Consider the following 10,462-nt stretch of genomic DNA (forward strand, 5'->3'; position numbering starts at 1 on the left):
GGGAGGGAGGGAGGGAGGGAGGGAGGGAGGAAGGAAGGAAGGAAGGGAGGAAGGAAGGAAGGAAGGAAAAGAAAAGAAAGAAAAGAGGAAGGAAAGAGGGAGAGAGGGAGGGAGGGAGGGAAGGAGGAAAAAAGAGAGAAAGAAGGACACACAGTGGTCCAAGATCAAACTGAAGACCTCACATTGCATTTAGCTACCATGTCTCTATTTCCCTTCACTAGAGAAGAACTGATCAGTTTTTCCTTGTTTTTGAAGACTCAATATATTTTAAGAGAACAGACAGTCATTCTGTAAAATTTCCCACAATTTGTGTTTATCTGATTTCTCATGATTGGGTTAAAGTTATGCATTTGGGTCGGGAATCCCACAGAAGTGATCTGGTGTTATTCTCAGTGACTTATTTAGAAGACATAGAATCTTGCTGAGTTTAATCACAGCTAATGTTAACTATGATCACTTGTTTGGGGGGCTTTCAGATTTCTCCACTGTAAAGTTTCTATTTTCCTTTATAATTTATGAGTATTTTGTGGTGAGATACTCTGAGAATAGGCAAATACCTTGCTCTTTATCAAACTTCTACCCACTAATTTTAGAATCCATGGATGATTCTTGCTTGAATCAATTATTACTATTTTCTGATTTCATAGTTCTTTCTACATCTCATAGTTGTATTCTATTATTAAAAACTTTACCTTCCCCTACCCCAATGTATTTATTCATTCATTTATTTGCATCAGAATGAACTCAAGGATTCTAATTTTGTTCAATGGGTTATAATCTGTTGCTATCATTATTTATTTTTGATTCTCAATTTATCTGAAGTTTGACCAGTGGGAGCCCTTCTACTTGGCTTCTGTGTCCTTTCCACAAGTCTCTGTCATTTTAGGGCATTTTCTTATTTTCTGGTAGAAGAAGATATTTCAAGCCTGTCTTATATTTACCCTGCCCTAACCTGGAATCAGCCATTTTTCCAAGAAGTCCTGGGCCCTTTTAGTGGAGAATGTTGTTCAGCAATTAAGATATGAATACAAGATATACTCATCGCTACTACAGTATGATTGCTACTAGGTCTTTTCATAGAGAGAGCTAGGAAATATATGTATGTATGCATATCCCCCTCATATAAATATACATCTCTTTTATCTTTATGCATCTGTTTACACACTCTCTCTCTATATATATATAGATAGATAGATAGATAGATAGATAGATAGATAGATAGATAGATAGATAGATATACCCAATACAACAGTAGAGGGTTTATTCTGGCATTGCCTCTTTTCATATTTATAATTATCTTCTTCAGGGATGAGAAAGTTGGATTCTATTATCTTCAATATATTTATTTATTTTGCTCAATCCCTTTTATGTAACCAGTCTCTACACTGGTCATCACCTCAATCCTCCCCATGTCCCCTTCTTGTCGCTTTCTTATCCTTGACATGACAGGTCTCCTCTTCAGCTTCCTCTATAGTCCTGATTCCATCCCATTGTCTTCTTGGCCTCCTCCAACACATTTTTTTTATATATAAAATGAAAAATGGAAGCAAAGGGAAGGACATAAATTTTAATTTAAACACTATTACTATGCTCACAGAATGTTTTTTTTTTTTTTTTCTAATTTGGAGTTCTCAAATATATGTAGGAAAAAAGTTATCTGGAATGTAAAGAGATTAAGGTGGCTAGAGGTGGGGATTTGAAAGTGTTCTCCAGGAAATTCCTTATAATCTATCCCCACCTTTAATTGATAACCACTTCCCTAGATAAAATACTGTTTTCAAAAGTTTCCTATCTACAACTAAAACTAAAATTAATAGAATTTATGTTTTGGTGGTTTTATGACAACTATTGTAAAATTTGTTATAGATTTAATATTAGCTTTCTCAGTGGAAAATTTTTCTTTACCTTAAATGTCTGCATTAGGCAGGATAGACTAGGCTATGCTGCAATAACAAATAAATCCTACAAATTTTACTTATCATGATAATGGTTTATTTCTTTTTCACATTATAGTTGAATGCAGGTTGAGCAGCCAACCTTCCCCTTATGGCTATGCCATCTGGAGTACATGGCCTCCAAGGTCAGGGATAGAGAAAAAATGAAAGAGGCTCAAAAACTTTCAACTGCCTCAACCTGAAAATGACACACAATACTTTTTCTCCTATTTCTCAAGTCCAGAACAACTGAAAAGAAGCTGGGGAATATAGAGGATCTCATGGATATTTAGTGACCACCAACAATCTCTTCAGAGTGTATTATTTCCTGATTTCAAATGTGTTAAAATTAGGAAGCTAAATATGGGGTGGAACTGAGGAAATATGTTATTACTAAAACTCTTTAACTCAAAGAAAAGTTATGCACATTAGCTTCAGTTAGAAATTGAGCAAAATTCTATTATATTGTTAAACCTAGAAACTTTTTAAAAAATCTTTTGAACATATTTTACCTTGTTTTGTTTTCTTCAACCAGCATGTGGCTCATAAGCTGATAAACACATGCTCAGTACAATTGTAAAGCTGGATTTTTTCAAAGATCTTGGTATTTTTTTGTGAAATATCTGCCTTCTCACAAGTGAAGTTTTCCTCTTTGCATTCAGAGCCATACAAGAACTATTTCTACAACCATGTGTCTTTTTGTCAAGCATGCTATCACAACGAAGTCCCTTTTAAAGAGCTCATCTTTTAAAGCAGACATAAAATGACATATTTCTAATGGAATTTTAGTTGATTTAAGAAGCGAATGTAGAAATTCAGCTAGAAATTGTCATGAGGTTGTTCCCACAGAAATGGATGCGTGGATCAAGCCCGAATGTCATTATCAATAAGAAGCATTCTAAGTCATAAATTGTTCCCCTCGTGTGCGACCTTTCTATGCATTGCTCTCTGAAGGTCTGAGTCACCACCTGGGCAACTCCCAGAGAACTCTCTGTAGATACTGAGAATAGATAACACATGTATACATCAGTGAATCAATGTCATTTGTAGCTCAGGGCATGTCAGGGCTGTAGGAACCGTGTAAAATTACATAGGGTGTGAACTAGGCACAGAACAATAGAAATACCATGTGTTTTTATATTAGTGATTAATAAGAAAAATGCACATTTTATTTATCCTGGGGTCATCCCAGCTCGTGGGCAGTATGTGGGTGTATGAGGTCTTTTGTAGTGAAAACCAACATAGAGGGTAAGAGTATAGGAATTACCTTCTTCCCTTGACCAAATAAGGTGGCCTGCCTACAAGTCAGTCCAATAAAGATGCTTCTCTACTTTACCTCCCCCTTTCAAGGAGGTCACAAACATGAAAAAAAAAAAAGTATAATTTCCTGGATTAATAGTGTCATGACCTCTAAGATCCATGAGCAAATATTCCCACACTCAGAGATTCAAAGGCAGAGGGAACATTTGGCACAAACTCTTGTGTAGGCAGCACCAAGGACCCTGGGGAAGTTGTATAACATAAACAAGGGAGGCCAGTCACCATAGTCAATATTTGCATTGTCCTTCACAAAGCATTTTCATGTCTACTATCTCCTGAATTTTTCTCAATAATCCCATAAAAGAAAGAGATCAAGTGTCCTTATCCCCTGCAAGATAATAAGACAAAAAAAAATAAAGAAGCAGCCCATGATCAGACAGGTAGTGGAGGTAAGAACTTGTAGCTAACTAGATCTTCACACTCTAAAGTAATTATGTCACATGGGGTCTCTATGCTCAGAGTTTCCTGCTCTATTACAAAATTGAACACCTTCAGGATCCAGGTAGGGATGAGATACCTATCCAAGTACAGATGAGGGAAGCAGATGAGGGAGTGCAGTGGGAAGCTAGTTAGGATCTCCCCAGAGAGCGGAGAGGAAGGAGGGTGGGAATGGAAAGAGCCTATAACAAACAGCTCCAAGTGCTCATGAAAGCTTTCTATATTTTACTGTGCTGGCAACCAATTTGACATGTTTTTTAAATCACACACCTGCAAACTGAATTTGGTTCGCAGGTTGTGACCACTGTCTTGGACTATCTCTGGGCAGAAAGTCAGACCAAGGATGAATGGAAGTCAAAAAAGGAGATGGGCCAAAAAGGAAATGACAAAGCATGGGCATCTTCTTATAAAAATAAAGGTCTGAAATAAGATTGAAATAAAGAAGAAGATCAAAATGGAAGTAATTCTCCCTTGTCTAGTTCCTACAAAAGAGGAACCAGAGGGAAGACTTGTGATGCGATGCTTCACAGGAGAGCCTGCTTTTTTGCTCAGCTAATGAAAACAAGTTTCTAAAAATAAAGGAAGATAAATCTAGAATAAATTGCTGGGTAAGAATGTGTAAATAGCCTTAAGAATTTTGTACATTTAAGATGCCAATAAAAAAATAAAGAGAAGATGGAGAGGTGGTACAATAACCATAAAATCCCAAGCAGCCATTAAACATTTGTTATTCTGAGCACTGATGAGGTACTTACCATTAGTATGCCCATACTATAATGAGGAGAGAGAATCACCAGTTATTTAAGTAACATACCTGAGGTCACCCATGAAGGTCATGACACCCACTAGAATCTGACTCTAAACTCAACTACTTTGCTTTTTTACAATCTCATCCGAGGGGAATAAACCATTCCCAAGACTGGGTATGAACAGATCAGACAACTCAGACAGATTTACTGAAGGCCTCCTCCTCTAAGGAATCCCAACATTCCTGGTAAGGATTCCTGTCTAGGTCTGATTCTCTAATCTAATCTGGATAGACAAAGTTTCAACCAAAAACATAGTGATATGGATTTTACTAATGTCTAATCACCCATCAGTTCACCAAAAAACTTGCTATATAATCAATAAGCATAAGTCATGGCTCTTACCCTCAAGGAAATTGGGGCAATAAGATTTACATTAAAGAAACAAGAACAAACAATAGAATCACCACTTTCAGCCTCATCAAGATGGATGAAGAGATAGCATTTAAGCCAGGGGTCCCTAGCCTAATTTTATACAATGAGAAATTAGGGAACTACACTTTTGGGCTTCTCAAAATAATAGCAAATTTTGGGAAATAAATTTCAGATGAGCAACTTTCTCACTGATATCATTAGTTGAATAAACAGAGGCATGATAGTGAGTGGAAGGAAACAAGTGTAAAAATTCTCAGTCTTCTTTATTCACATCTTTGTCAATCTGCAGACAGTCTCCATTCTTACAGTTTTCTGGCCTGCCAGTACAGCTGATGATGTAATATGTTTCAGGTGAAGTGAGGCTAACATTCTCTGCTCTATTCAACAACATCTGTGGACCTCGTTTTAGATGTAATACATTAAACTAGAGGTCAAGAGGGATTTTTCAAAAAAATAAAATATTCCAAAAAGGTACTTCTTCAAGTTTCATAATCACAAACTAAGAGGAACACATGTATAAGGTTTGTCTGATGTTTCACTAGCCAGGCAGTTGGTTCAAAATGGAAAAGACCTGGGCATGCTGCCATAAGCAGATGCTCTATATCGGTTCCACAGTTGTAAATTAATAATTTACAGTGATTTATCTAGCTTAATTTACTCAGCTGCTCTCAGAAATCCATTTAAATGCATGATAGCCCCATTATCATAAAAATGCACTGGTTGGTAAAAAGTGCAATGAAAGATCTTAAAGCAATAAATTAAAAGAACAAAGGTTCTTCTACATGTAAAGGAGATAGCAGGACAGGTCTTGAGTACCGTCCTGGTGAATTTCAAGGACTGACCATGTGACTATGGACAAATCAATTTGTTTCTCAGACCTTCAGTTTCTTTAATGTAAATTTATAAGAATAATGACACCTACTTCATCCTATTGTCAGAAAAGTTGGTCATAAGGTGGAATGTATGAGTCCTTTGAAGTTTAAGTGCAGTAAAGAATAAAAATATCATAAAGACATTAGCTAGAACCTCAGAGATTCCACATCTGTGTGTGCGTGTGCGTGTGTGTGTGTGTGTGTGTGTGTGTGTGTGTGTGACTTATCAAGTTGTCAACATGTCAATGAGAAGACTTTTTTTTTTTGGTCAGACATAAAAAAATGGTAAAGCTGAAAGAGCAGTGGGGGGAAATAATAAATGATGAAATTAACTCAAGCAATCAAAAGTTGACTTACTAAAGAAAATTGTCTCTATAACATTCTTGAAAAAATAAATAACAAGCTGATAGTGAAATCATCAGGAACATGAAAGTAGATATTTTTGATAGAATAAAATTTCCCAAATTCTTTTTTTTTATTTTAGTGATAATTCATATAATATATACAATTCTATAAAGTGCCTTACCAGATACTGAGAAGGCACATCTAGTCATTCAACATATCTACTACTTTGAATTTCAGAGTTATCCTTATGGAAGATTTTTTCTTTTTCATTAAAAAGAATCTACTCAAAAAAAAGTGGTCAGTATTCTGTGCTATTGTATAGATATGGTTTACAGCTATGTTTGTTATCCTAGATGAAGGATGTAGAAACACATGAGTTATAGGATGAAAATGGAATTATATTAAGACTGTTCATATACTAGAACTGAGATGGAACAGACATCAGGAACCAAAGCAAGCAGTTCCTCTCTCTCACTCTCTCAGATGGCCTGGCAGGTCGTAATTTCTCTCTCTGTCTCTGTCTCTGTTTCTCTCTCTCTCCCTCTCTCTCTTCCTCTCTGTCTCTGTCTCTCTCTTTCTCTCTCTCTCTCTCTCTGTCTCTTTCTGTCTCTCTCTCTCTCCATGTGTTCACCAAAATTCTCCCTGTCATACAACAGACTATCTTCTGCCTGGCCTGGTCACAGAATCTTTTCCCAGATGAATGAAGGTGGTTTTACTGCATTTCCCAACATCTAGCAGATTAATTAAATTGTTAATTTCCAATATTTTATTCAACGGTATGTGGAGAATTTTTGAAATGCTTTTTCCTAATAGTACTGTGAAGGTGGAGCTTCTTTCTTTATTGACTAATGTCGGACGGTAATATTGAATCATCTCTGATCTCCTTGAAAGAGCAAAATAACATGACTCTCTTCAGATAATTAATCAGCTAAGACTCATCACAGTAAGCTTAATAGTGACTTTGATGTATTATCAGTGGCCCTCATCTACAATAATTAAACTAGAGATAAATCCTATAAGCTACATCATCTCTGTGCTAAAATGACAGTGACTTGCGGTTTTTCTCTGCTTTCCAACTTTCAATCTTTGAATTGAAGTCCCTCAATTGTATGCTGTGGCTAGGGGTAGACAATGACAGGGACCTCAATTGCCTTCTCTCAGTCCTGGGACTGCTCCAGAGCAGAGTTGAGCTTCAAAATACCCATTTCCACTGAGACTGGCTTCAAAATTCTTAAAATTTAAATCAAATCATCTCAGACCTCTCTAAATAATGTTTCACATCTTCAAGATTGCTATAGAGGAGGGCCTAAGACTGGCTTATCACTGATTCACTCTGTTTACATGTCTCTGACATGGGGTATCTATGCCTTGCTGGTTTCTGCTTGTAAATCTTCTGTGTGATAAGTCAGTATTGGCAGGCATTTGCAAGGCTTGTCTTTGCAGTGTTTTATAGCCATCTGCTGTGTTTTCCAAAGGGCACAGCTTATCTATGAACTTCTTTGGCTGAGATCCTCTTGCCTCCGGACTGTCCTCACTGTTGTTTTTGCCACATCTTCTGGCAGAGCCTACGCCACCAGATAAAACTAGTCTCCATGCCCTCTCCATCCCCATTCCTGTGTTTATCCTTCAGATGCTTGAAGCTACATGGATATACTTAGGGTAACCCATCAGGACTGCACCAGTTTTAGTACTGGATGTCCCACATCCTGGGAACTCCTCACCCTCATGCTGCTTTTCTGTATAATTAGAGAACATTCCTTCCTCTCCCTGAAATCGAAGGACTCCAACAACCATTGAGGGCAGCAGGCAGCATCCCAAGCTCCAGAAAGCTCCAAGCTCGGAAAAAAAAGAACCAGAACTGGAACCAGAAAAAAAAGCATCAGAAATCTAAGAAAACAGTTGCTTTTCCCTTCTTTCTCCAATGGACCAAGTGGTCTCAAACTTTGCTGAATAGGAAATCTAATTCACAAGAACTTCACAGACTCTAACTCAGAGTCTTCGAAGAGCTTAAGAAGTCCATCTTACTATAAGGACACTTCCATTTCTTCCTCTAATAAAAGCAAATGAATCCAAAATTAAACAATATTTACTTAAGGTTTCATGTACACGTTCAGAGCCATTGGTAGCCAACCTTCTGGGTGCAAACCTGAAGGGCTGCAGGCCTATAGCTGCCTTCAGAAAACCTGCGGGCTGGCAAGTCTTAGAGAAGGTCTGTGAACAGCACAGAAAGGCAGGCAGTGAGGCCATATCAATTCAACTGACAGTAAGTATTACAGGAGTTCAGAGGGGCAGGCTCTCTTTTCCAGTCATGAAAAAGTGATCTTTGAGCTGAGACTTGATAGGTAAGAAATGTTAATGAGCCCACAGAGATTAAGGGCAACATTTCAGGTGAAAGAAATAGCTTATACTAACAGCAGAATGTACACACTCAAGTGCCTTTAGTCGGGTAAATAGTAGGTACTCAGTAAGTGCTGCATTGTTGAATGGGAAAGTATCTGCGAATTAGCAAGTGCTGTGTCATTGTCAGAGCTTTCAGTTTTATCTACTCTAGCCAAGGAAAGGGGAATGCATAAAAGGGGGAAGTGGAGTTTTATTCAAAGAAGCCATCTTTAAGCTTTACCCACACAAGAAGTGGAGGCACAGCAGTAACTCGGCAGAGCTTCTGGGTTTAAGACCAGACTTTATGGCTTCGTAGCACCTTTCTCTTGTGCATTTCTGAGCAGACCTTTGGGTGTTTTCTGTGAGGAATGCACTGCTGTCCTCTTGGCAGAAGAATATCTGGGAGTCACCCTGCACCATGTGGCAATAGAGGTTGCAACACTGAACTATTTGTTCTAAACACTAAGAGCCCTGAAGATATGGCCTCACCATCTAATTACTAGGATGACTGGGAAAGACAATTACCGTTTAGTTGGCCCTCATTAAATTATATCCACAACTGCCACATGGCACAGCATTGTCCATGTGTAACCAAAGCTCATCAACAGCCAAAAAGGTGTGGTTTAGGAGAAGAGCCAGGGTGGGGGTGGAGGGAGGTGAGTACTGGAAGAGGTGTTGAAAGGAGGTAGGTTACTATAGTAATTGTTCTAACTAGGTCATTACTTAAAAGGGCTCTAAGAGCTAACACATATCTCCCAGCCACTACAAAACCAGATGTGGCTAGAAAACATAGGATGGGAAAATATTAGATCTAGAAGGGACCATAAAGATGATATAAAGTAAGGGTTCTGAATATGTATGCTCTGGATCTTGGGGATGTGCAAGCAAAACTCCAAATATTCCAAATGCTGAGATGTAGCAAGAAAAGACTTCTATTAAGATCTACTAAGTAATCTAATCTCTTTTTGTAGCTGAGGAGACTGAGGTCGGAGAAATAATTTATTTCTGTCCATAAAGCAGATTTATGGGGGAATTTAGACTATAATCCATGTTTCTTGATTCCTACTCTTTCTCTTCACCACACGTATGAACAGATTGACTTCCTTCGCTAGTACAGAAAATTGAAAATGAAACTCATGATCTATAAGCACAGAGATCTCAGACTCGAAGATGAGACCCCATGATGAGACTCTACATAACAAAGTGGCTTTAATGTCACATAATTACCTCTACCTAGAGATTACTGACTTTGCCACCCAATAGTAGATTCTTCGGGGCAAATGTGAGGGAGCTTCACCTGTTCTATGCCTTGAAAACTGTCTGCATGGTGCTTGTTACTGAAGAATGTGCCAGAGATTTTAAGAAAATAGGCTGAGGGAAGAACCTTCCCTTACTCTCCCCTGATATGAAAAGAGGAAAAAGGCACTATAAAGACAGTTCAGAAACAAACTTCGTCCTGAGTAGAGGAACCAAATTAAAATGAAGAGTAAGGGTGAAAAGAAGAGCTGCAACTTCCCATCCAGCAATAATGACTAAGAGAGTTACATGCCCTAGGGTGTCTCAGGATGTCTGTCCTGGGAAGGTAAGGCCAGTACTCTGAAGAGTCACCATTTGTCCCCACAATCATTTTTTGGTATGTTGAAATATCCATTCACGCCAAACATCAATTCTATCCTAGAGGGAAACATCAATTGCCCAAAGAGAGCATATAGCTTTATGGAATGTGTGGGCAGTATTTGTACGGTCCCAGAACTTTCCTTTAGAAACCTGAAACCCTGTGCGACAGTAAATCACTGCCTGTTTGTAAAACATCTTGAATATCTCCACTCTACCACCTTTAGTGTACAACTAGCTCAGCAGTACTCACTTCAGGTGGTGCCTGGAAATTACCGGAGGAGCCTTTGAAAAGTGAGAAGATCTGGACCTCACCTCAGGAGACTCTGACTTTACCTGGGGTAGAACCTGAGCACAGGTGTCCTTCAAACTTTTAGTT

This window comes from Pteropus vampyrus, unplaced genomic scaffold, assembly GCF_000151845.1.
Source record: "Pteropus vampyrus isolate Shadow unplaced genomic scaffold, Pvam_2.0 Scaffold509, whole genome shotgun sequence".
Lineage (NCBI taxonomy): Eukaryota > Metazoa > Chordata > Mammalia > Chiroptera > Pteropodidae > Pteropus > Pteropus vampyrus.